This window comes from Trichosurus vulpecula, chromosome 2, assembly GCF_011100635.1.
Source record: "Trichosurus vulpecula isolate mTriVul1 chromosome 2, mTriVul1.pri, whole genome shotgun sequence".
NCBI lineage: Eukaryota > Metazoa > Chordata > Mammalia > Diprotodontia > Phalangeridae > Trichosurus > Trichosurus vulpecula.
In genome coordinates, this window is record NC_050574.1 from 294,819,686 (window position 1) to 294,830,394 (window position 10,709).

Genomic DNA, 10,709 nt, shown 5'->3' on the forward strand with positions numbered 1-10,709 from the left:
CTTGTATCTCATCAGGGAACTAAAATGTTCATGAAAGGAGCTAACATTATAAGGCAGTCTATGATATCTGTCCTAATAGTGAAGGAAACAAACATTTATTAAATATCGACTATATGCCAGGCAGGGCAGGTAGGTCAGGACAGGTAGTGGGTAGAGCACTGGGCCGGGAGTCTGGATGATCTCAGTTCAAATGGATAGATAGAACAAAAAAACAAAACAAAACAAAAAAAAAAAACAAGAGGTGTGGGATGGGCACTGAATTAAGTGTGTGATGCATAGTTTATCACATGATGCCTTGGAGGGCATTGTCGATTTTTGTTGTTGAGTTGTTCTTCAGTCGTGTCTGACTCTTCATGAGATACTAGAGTGTTTTGCCACTTTCTTTTCTAGCTCATTTTACAGATAAGGAAATTGAGGCAAAAAGGTTAAGCAACTTGTTAAGGGTCACACAGCTAGCAAGTGTTTGAAGCTGGATTTGAACTCATCTTCTTGACTTCAGGCCCCTCAACCTATCCATCACTATTTAAGTGATCTGAATAAGATCTCCTCCCTCCCCCAACCCCCATGATCAAATGAGATTTTTGTTGTTCAGTTGCATCTAACTCTTTGTGATCAAATGAGATAATTTTTTTTAAAGCACAATGCCTTCTATGTAGTAGGTGTTAGATGAATGCCTATTCTCTGTCTCCTGCCACAAAAAAAGTGAACCACCTAAAGACATCATGAGGGACAGCTAGGTGGCGCAGTATGTAGAGCATCAGCCCTGGAGTCAGAAAGACCTGAGTTCAAATGCAGCCTCAGACACTAGCTATTAGGTAATTTAACCCCTATCTACCTTAGTTCCTCATCTAAAATGGGAACACACCAAGGAAAGAATTGACAAACTACTCTAGTATCTTTGCCAAGAAACCCCGTAAACAAAGTCCATGAGGTCCTCTAGAAACGGACATAACTGAACAACAAAACAAAATGCCAGCCATTGTGCTAAATGCTTTATATTTATCTTATTTGTTCCTCACAACAGTGGGAAGTAGGTGCTATTGTAATAACAATTTTACAGTTAAGGGAATGAGGCAAACAGAGTTTAAGTGATTTACCTAGGGTCATACAGCTATATAAATGAGAATAGATTTGAACTAAGTTCTTAATGCTACTCACTGTGCCACCTAGCGTCTAAGAGTGGTAAAGATAATCAATCAATCAAGAAACATTTATTAAGCAACTACTATGTGCTAGGCACTGTGTTAAGAGCCGGACAATAAGTACTTAAAGGAATTCAAAGAAAAGAAAGATGACTTCTAGCTAGATGTGATGAGGGAACATACCGGGGGAAGAGTAAGACCATAAGGAAGCTCTTGAAGGGTGAGGATGATTTTGGCAAGTACAAGAGGCAGATGGAAGATGGTCCAGGCAAGAATGACATAACATCATAGACCTAGACCTGGAAGGGATCTTAGGAGTAATCTAGTCCAATCTCCTTACTTTAAATATAAAAAGATTGAGGCCCAAACAGGTTAAGTGATATTTTCCAAGGTCACAAAGGTAATAAATTGGAGAGTCAGAATTCACGTAAAAGTCCCATGATTGTAAATTCCACAGTCCAAGTTCAGTGACCTTTCCACTGCAATACTCTTAAACAAAGTCATGGAAACTGGAAAAAAAATAGGAATGTTCCGGACATGGCAATAGACCAACCTGGTGTGATAAGAATGTTCATTTAAGAAAGCAGTGGTAGGGAAAGGTATCAGAACAGGATACTTACTCTCTTTACTCTTTGGAAATCCTTTTTTCAATTTAAGGACCTCAGTGATTGAGAGCAGCAGTAGATTCATTACCTTATTTATTTGGTGTGGAAATGAACTTGAACTGATTAGTTTGTGAATGGTTTTTAAGGGCCAGGGACTTACCTTGGAGAGTCTATTCTTTATGTTTATATTTTTAGCTTCAAATGGCGTTTCTACTCATTGAGGTGCCTATTGGGGAAAGTTAATGAAATATTCTTGCAGTAACCCGGGCCCTTTTCCCTTTATAGCCAAATGCAATTCTATGTTTTTCCAGCATTTATCTTAAAAAACTACTGGCTATATAAAAAGGATGAACCTGATCATAAGCTAGTTTTCTTCTGCAAAGTATTTCAATTTAGTATAACAACCATTTATTAAGTACTTCCTATATGTATATGTATACAGGAGGAATGCTGATAAGTTATTGACAAATATAGAACTGTATTTCACTTATGCCATTATATGTAGGCCTGGTGATGGACCTTTATGTCTGTTGTCTAAGCACCAGCCTACTTGTGATAAATTTTTTTGCTACAACAACTCCTAAAAAGCCATTAGTGGAAGGAGTTCCTATGTGGTCAATGTCACAGATTTTTGAAGTAGATAACTGTAATAAAACAGAGGTCACAAAACAGTGCAGAAAAAGAATTGGGCCAATTATGTAGTAAGAGTGAGAGACTGTAGATTTATAGCTTATTCGTGACATTCATTTTCCTAAGGTCCCACAATGATTGGAGGAAGTCCTTTCAGGGCATTGGGAGGATCTTCAATGGAGGGTGCATGGCAAGCATGGGTTGCAGTCTACATCAGTGTAGGGTATAACTATAGATCTACCAAAATACCAAAGCAATAAATTTACTCTTTGACATGAACAATGGATGTGTTGATAACATTTCATCATGTTATAAAATCATACATTTGGATCTGAAAGAGAATTTGGAGATTGAGTCTAGGCCCCTCCTTTTATAGGTAAGAAAAGTGAAATGGACAATTTAAGTGATTTTCTTACACTAATAATTGTCTGAGGTAAGATTTGGTAGGTCTTCTTGATGCCAAGTCAAGTATAATATCCACTATTCCACATTATCTTTCATATCACATCAACCTAAAGCAATCTGTTCCGACTTTGAGCTCGTAGTTGCAAGGTGGGCCCCCAAAATTAAGATTTAGGAAGGAGGAATTATATGTGGTAGTTGAGAAATGTAAATGAGTTTAAAAACACTATTCAAAAATAGAAAATATTGCTGAAGTAGAGCCACCAACCATTTCAAGGCTATATGATAATTTTAAGGCTGAGGTTTTCTGTAATATCCATATGATTAAAAGATGTATAGAACAAAGAAGTGTATGTGTGCATGTTAACACGTATGATCCCTCCTTTGACACCCCACTCCAGGACACCAAATGGTATACCCAGATGGGAAGACTGATATAGTTGCACATGACTTGGATGAGCTGGAAGTCACCAACTAAAATTTTCTTTTGAGATGAAGGGACACTAGACTTTACCATCTGCCCTGCTTCTGTGACCTCCAGAGACCTGGTACATGCTAAGAACCCTTGGGCCCTTTCAACCACTCTGCATTTCCAAACCTTAGGACTTGGGCCTTTCAAGCTCCCCTGCTGATGAACTTTCTTATATGTGTTTTCTCCCTGAATTAGGGCATGAGATACTTGAGAGCAGAGATTGTTTTGCCTTTTCACTTTGTATAACCAGCACTTAGTACGATGTTTGATAAGTAGGCAATAAATATATTTTTCTTTTTTATCCATTCATTCTTTTTTTTTCTTTTTTTTTCTTTTTTTTCATTCATTCTTATATTCATCCATTAGTCTGTACTAAACCATGCTGGAGATATTTTAATTACAAGGCATATTTTCTTCTTTTTAAAAATCCATTCCAATTTGGTGTTAATTTTTATTCTTTGTTTAATACACTGGTCATCTAGCTGTACACAATTAGCTTATTTGGAAATTACCTACATGTTGATCACCAGTTATTTCCTGACTGTGAAGAATAACTTTAATTTGGGATACTTTTTCAGTACTCACCATGTCCAGGACCTCCTGACTCTCTTCTTGAAGGAAATACCTCTGATATATTTACATGACGTTTCTATGTAATCTACAAGCCTTTAGCCTCTGTTTTCTTGATCTTAAGCCAAATTTCAAAACATACTTTTTTGTCATTCTCCCCTTGTGTACACTTTTGCCTAGAAGTCACTGGATATATATGTATGTGTGTATACATATGTGTGTATATATGTATATATGTGCATGCATATTTGTATGTACATGCAAATATACATACATATATATGTGTCTACTAAGAGTCTTATATTGGTCTTCATAGAATTTCTATACTTCCTCATGTATTGCAACAGATGTTGGCATGTAAGATAAAATTATCATTAAAAGCAGTTTGATATGCTAGAGGCTTTTCCTGTTTTATAATTCCACCCATAGAACCCTACATCGAAGAAAAATAATTAAGCAAAATGGACATGACCAGCCCATTTGGCAGAATATGTAATATTCCTCTACTGGAACAAGGGAAGTGTGATTCACCCTCCATTCTCTGGTACCAAAATTGGTCATGTGGTAGCCACTGTTATCCTCATGGTGGCCTTTTTCTTTATGTTTCCAATAACCAATTAGGTATGAGATGATAAAATGTCCAGTATCTCTTGTTGCATGATGAAACCAACCCTGCCAATTTTATTTCCCGCTCCAAGAAGAACATTTGAGCCTATGTCCCATCTCCTCCACAATCCTTAAGAAAACCTTACTTGACCCTGCTATCCCTACCAGCTATTGTCTAGTATCTTTCCTTCCCTTCATGACTAAACTACTTGAGAAAGTAGTCAAGGCTCAGTGACTCCAGCTCCTTTCCTTGAAGTCTCTTTTAAACCCATCTGTAATCTGACTTCCCATCTCATCTTTACACTGAAACTTAATTCTCCAAAGTTACCAATGCTCTCTTAACTGCCAAATCTAATGGCCTTTCCTCATATTTCTTGACCTCTAAGCAGCATTGACACTGTTGTTGATCACCATCTTGACTTGGATATTCTGTCCTCTTCAGGTTTTCATGACACTACTCTGTTGGTTCTTTTTTAACCTTATCTTAGCTCCTTTTTAGCTTTTTTTTTTTGTTGATTCTTCATCCATGCAATGCCCACTAATTGTAGGTATCCCCCAAGGCCATGTCCTGGTTTCTTCTTTCTCCTCCCTTTATACTATCTCATCTTATTTGCTCCCTTGAATTCAATTGTCATCTCTATGCAGATAATTATCAGATTTATGTATCCAGCTCAACTCTCTCTCCTGACCTTTAATCTCTCATCTCCAGCTACTTATTGTACATTTCTAAGTGAATGCCCTATAGATAATTAAACTCAACATGTCCAGATCAGAAATATCTTTCCTTCTAAACCTTCCCTTCTTTCACATTGCCCTGATCCTGTCACGTGCATCATTATCCTTCTAGTTACCCAAATTTGCAACCTCAGTGTTATCCTTGAATCTTCCCTGCATTCTTGTTATATGTCTGAACTGTTGTGAAATCTTGTAATTTCTGCCTTCATCATATCTCTTGTATGCATCCCTGTCCCTCTACTCACAGAACCATCACCCTACTTCAGGTACTGATCTTTTCACTGCAGAATTTCAGTCATCTTCTTCCTAGTGTCCTTATTTAAGATAAGGAGTCTTTCCTCTACTCCAATCAATTCCCCATTTAGCTGCCAAAGTGATTTTATTAAAATACATGTTTGACCATGTCACTTCCTTCCTCAATGAGATCAAATGGCTCCCTATAATCCCCAGGATCAAATATAAACTCCTCTGTTTGGCATTAAAAGTTCTCCATAACCTATTCTCTTTTTATCTTTCCAATTTTATTAATACTTTACTTCTTTCCATGTACTCCATGACCTAGCCACACTGGCTTACTTGATATTCCTCAATTATGACACTTCATATATTATCCCCATACCTTTGCATTAGCTGTCCCCCACATTTCAAATGCTCTGAGCCCTCAAGTCTTCCTCTTCACTTTCCAATTTCCTTCAAGACCTAGTCCATCCTATCCTCCAAAACAGACTTTTCCTGATCTTGCTAGCTGCTAGTGCTTTCTCCTTTCAGATTACCTTCCATCTGCTCTGTATATATTTTGTATGTCCCTTATTATTTACAAATTATCTTCCCCACAGATGGAAGTTTCTTAAGGGCAGGGACATTTTTGGTCTTTACACTCCTATGCTGGGGCCATTGTAAGTGCTTAATAAATGTTTATTGATAAACTGACTAAGGAAGCTATATTTCCTTTGGGATTCAACATCCTCATATCTTCTGGTTTCATTAATAGGAAGAATGTCTAAATTGATATTATTCCGTCAGTAACCATTTTGGTTAGTGGACAAGGATCTCATATTTAGAGTACCAAGAACTAAGTTAAAAGGTCTTTGGTAATCTAAAGATGATATTATCTTAGTATCACTTGCTCTCATACATGCCACTTTGCTATTATTGAAATGGAATGGAGACATGCAGGACAAAGGGTCATTTTGTATTTTCATTTGTTTGTGTTACCATAGTCAAGTATTCATCATATAGTGTCAGACCTACTGGTTGATTGCTAATGGTTCATTAGGTAACCCTCCTAGGGATCCTTGCATTTTACCACAAGGCTACTAGGAACATAAACTATTACCCCAAAGGAAGGATACTTTTTTATTGAAACTCAAGTATCCTTCCAGGTTAGTTGGGAAGGGTTTTTTTCTTTTTTTGAAAGCCTATCAGTAGCATCTCTCAAATCGCTCTAAAGAAAGTTGGCCTTACAATTTTAGTGGATCCTGTCTAGCTGTGGCTCTCCCAGAAACAGACTTCAACAGAAACTTCAGCAGACAATCTTCATTTGCCCAAATCACAGAAAGGAAAAACCTTGAAAAGCCTCTGAAATAGACAAACACTCTACTCACTTTCACATTAAATTTAGCCAGTACTCAGTTGCCTGATTTATCTTCCTAAAAGTACTTTTTTCCATTGTGTTACTCCCACATAAGTTCAATAGCTTTTCTTTACAGGGCCAAGTCCCAAGTCCTTAGTGCATCATTCAAAGTCTTCTACAATTCAGTCTCCAGACTGACCCCAATCATTTATCATCTTCAACTTTCTTTTCTAATTGAACTCAACTCTTATGGTCTCGTATTCAAGTACTAGGCTTACAGGCATATAAAAGTGTAAGTTAAGTTCTACTGACTCTATAAAGTTCTCCCTAACACATCTCAGTGAACTGTGATCACTTCCATTTCCGAAAGTACTTCTGAAAGTACTTGTAGTTTATGTCATCCATTTGGCAACTCTTCAATCACTGCCTTGACATCACTTCTAGTCTTGGACTGATATTAACATGTTTATTGTTAATTAACAGTTTTTCATGTGGGTTTTCTCTCCCCAGTTAAATTGCACTCTCCTCAGGTACTATGAGTTACAGTTCTTTGCATTCCTGTGGTGTTTGGCAGAGTATTTTGAGAACAGTTAATAATCAATAAATAAATATTGTTTGTTGTGGCAATGATTTTGCCGAGTCCCAGAGGGCAGAGCTAGGAGAAAAGGTTAGACATTGTAGAATGGCAGATTTTATTTTTCAGCAAAGTAAAACTACCTAAGAAAAGGTGGAATGTGCTACCTTGGGAAGTAGTTGGTTCTTCATCAATAGTGGTATTTGACTGAAGTATGGTTAATCACTCTTTGCAGACAATGTAGAAGCAGGAATTCTTGATTGTGTGTGTGTGTGTGTGTGTCATGGATTCTTTTGCTAGTCTGGTGAGGACTTTGTACTGCTTCTCAGAATAATATTTTGTATTAAATATGTAAAATACAAAGGACTTCAAAGGAAACCAATTATCTTGAAATACAATAATCAAAACTACATTTGTACCCATCAAAACTACATTTGTACCCTACATTAAGAAGCTCTATTTATAGAGGAAATTTTTATAAAGGTACAGGATGGAATAGATGGTCATTGAGGTTTTTACCAACTCTGAGAGGCCTCCAAATGGCTATTGCCTCTCCTGGATGACAGGTCAAAGGACAACATCGGGGCCCCGGGGCAGGGAGAAGAAAAATGGGTGCCTTAAGAAGGGCAGGGGTCAAAGAAAGCATTGAATGAAAGAAATCAAATATGTCTTCTCCAAAGTTGTACCTGGGCCCTAGCCTCATGACAGAGAAGGGGTTCATACTCTTAGATTTTATGCGTCTAGTTCCAAATGATTAGGTGTTTCTTTTCTTGGCTTTGACAATTTTGGGAATTGCAAAGCTCAGGAGAAGGTGAGATAAGATGCTTGCAACTGCATTTAAGAAAAATGATGTGTAATATCCACTTTATGGCATCTAAATTAGGTCTTTCTTTAGCTGTTCTCCTGGGTGATACCCACCTCTAACTTTAATACAACACGCATGCTTGTGCTCATCCTTCATCCTGTCACCAAATTTAATAAATACTTTGTTTATTTTTATCTAGTGTGTCCCTTGTTAGATTAGTACGTATTTTATACTTCTTATTAAATGGCAATGGTTATTTCTGAAGGCTGATAATTTACAGCTATGCTGCTAGAGAAAAAGTGGGGCGGGAGAAATAAACCTTTTGTTTTATTATGCTCTGGGAACTGATTATGGGTATAAAAGAAATAAAACAACTCATACATCCAGCAGAGCTTATTGTATTATCAGGTAATACACCTGCCTGTCTGATAAATAGGACTCGGTGGAACAGTTAATAAAAGGCTGGGACTTATTTGGTGCTGAAATACAACAGGATAAGGCAACTCAAATGTAGTCTACACTCCTTTTTCTGTCACCAGAAAAAGCACAAAACTCAAATAGTGATTGAAAGAGATGCGCTTTTGCCCTCAGGATGGGGAACAATGACGTTTCAGTCTGAAATTTAATCTTTCTAAGATTCCAAGTTTGGCATTTGGTGATAATTCCATTTTTGTCTAAGTCTGAAAAAAAAAACACATTTGCATTGAAATCAAAGATGTTGGCTTTGGGCATAGAAATTTGTAATAAAATTTTTTAGTAATTTTTCTTTGATGCTTTAAGGTTTGCAAAGAATTCTCCTCACTACAACTCTAAGTGGCAGGTAGTTGCAAATAGTGTTATGACAACTTGGCCAAGTTTACACAGCTAATAAGTGTGTGAGCTGGTGTATGAAAATACGTCTTCCATTTCCAAATCCATTGCTCAACAGCAAGCTGCTTTTTGGAATTGTATAAACATTGAATCCTAAAGCTGAAAGGGACTATGAAAGGACAATCAGTCCAGAAGTATGAGATGGCCAACGGAAAGGTTCAGCAAGGAGAGAGAAGGGGATGTCAAAAAGAAAGCCAGTTTGGACACAGAGGCAGCTGAGCTGGTCCTTCTGCCAGGTCGTGCGTCCGGTAGACGGAGGGGCCGCCCCTGCGGGTGCGCACTGTCCGCGTTTCCAGTCGGGGCTGCTTCACTGACCCGAGCTGGGCGGGGGCCCGGGGCTGTGCTGCAGGGCAGCCGCGGGCATGCACTAGCAGCTCCAGGGCGAGTACAACCGCAAGAGCTCTAACCTGAGCAAGTGCGCCAAGGAGCTGGGCCTCCTCAAGTTGGTATTGCTGGAGCTTGACTTCCTGCCTACCACGGGTACGAAACTGACCAAAGAGCAGCTCAGCCCGGCCCGTGACTTCTTGGAGATTGATGCCCAATGGAGCATCTTGGGGAAGGACATACCCTCATTTGAGCGATACGTGACACAGCTTAAATGCTATTATTTTGGCAACAGGGAGCAGATTCCCGAGTTGGCCTACATGCACCAGCTTGTGGGCCTCAGGCTGCTCTTCCTGCTGTGCCAGAACCGAGTGGCTGAGCTTCTCCGGACCAGCGGGAGCGGCTGCCTGCCCAGGACATCCAGAACAACCTCTGCATCCAACACCCCGCATCCTTAGAGCATCCCTGATGGAAGGAAGCTGCAATGAGTTGTTTCTGACCAAGGGAAACCTCCTTGCTGAGAGCTACACCTTCTTCATTGACATTTTGCTGGATGAGAGAAGGGATGAGATTGCTGGCTGCATTGGGAAGGCCTATTAAAAGATCCTTTTTGCGGAAGCCACTCGAATCCTTTTCTTCCCCACCCCAAGAAGATGACTGAGTCCGCCAAGAAGAGAGGTTGTGTCCTTGGTCCCAGCCGTTACCAGAACTTCAGGCACCAGCAGCAGCAGCAGCAGAAGCCTGAGGTTACAGCCATCTCTTCCACACAGCTGGCAGAGCAAGTCGTGCAGTACACCAGGCAGCTGGAGGTGATTTTCTGAGCTGGGGGTGGGGGTAGCAGGCTGAGAGACTTATTTAAAAAGGGAATAGTATGGGCCAATAAATGACGTGAGATCACACACAAATAAGCGATTTTGTCTTGGGTGCAAAGTGTGTAGGTGGAATAATGCCCAATGATGCTGGAAAGATTGGTTCTTACAGGTTATGTAGGGTTTTAAAAGCTAAGCAGAGAAATTTATATTTTATCTTCGAAGCAATCAGAACCCCCTACAGTTGAGCATGAGCATCACCGGGTTAGATTTTTCACTGAAGGAAAATGATTTGGCAGCAGGGTAGAGCATGGCCAGGAATGGTGAGAGACTGGGAGGCTGGAAATCAATGAGGAGGCTCTTTTTTAGTTGAAGGGAGAGGTAATGTGAGCTTGGACTTAGGTGATAGCTGTGAGTGGAAAGGAGGGGTCAGATGGGAGAAATGTTATGTAGGTAGAAATGGGAAGGTTTAGCAATTGATTGGATGTGTGAGGTAAGAGAGAATGGAGTGTGCAGGGTAACACTGAAATTATGAAAACCTGGGAGACTGGCAGGATGGTGGTACTGATGTGGTTTGGGGGGACTGGGGACC

General features: G+C 39.4%; 1 pseudogene; it reads left to right on the plus strand.

Moving 5' to 3' along the window:
- Positions 1–9,330: 9,330 nt before the first annotated feature.
- On the plus strand, positions 9,331–10,129 carry LOC118837046 (annotated as a pseudogene).
- The last annotated feature ends 580 nt before the right edge of the window (positions 10,130–10,709 follow it).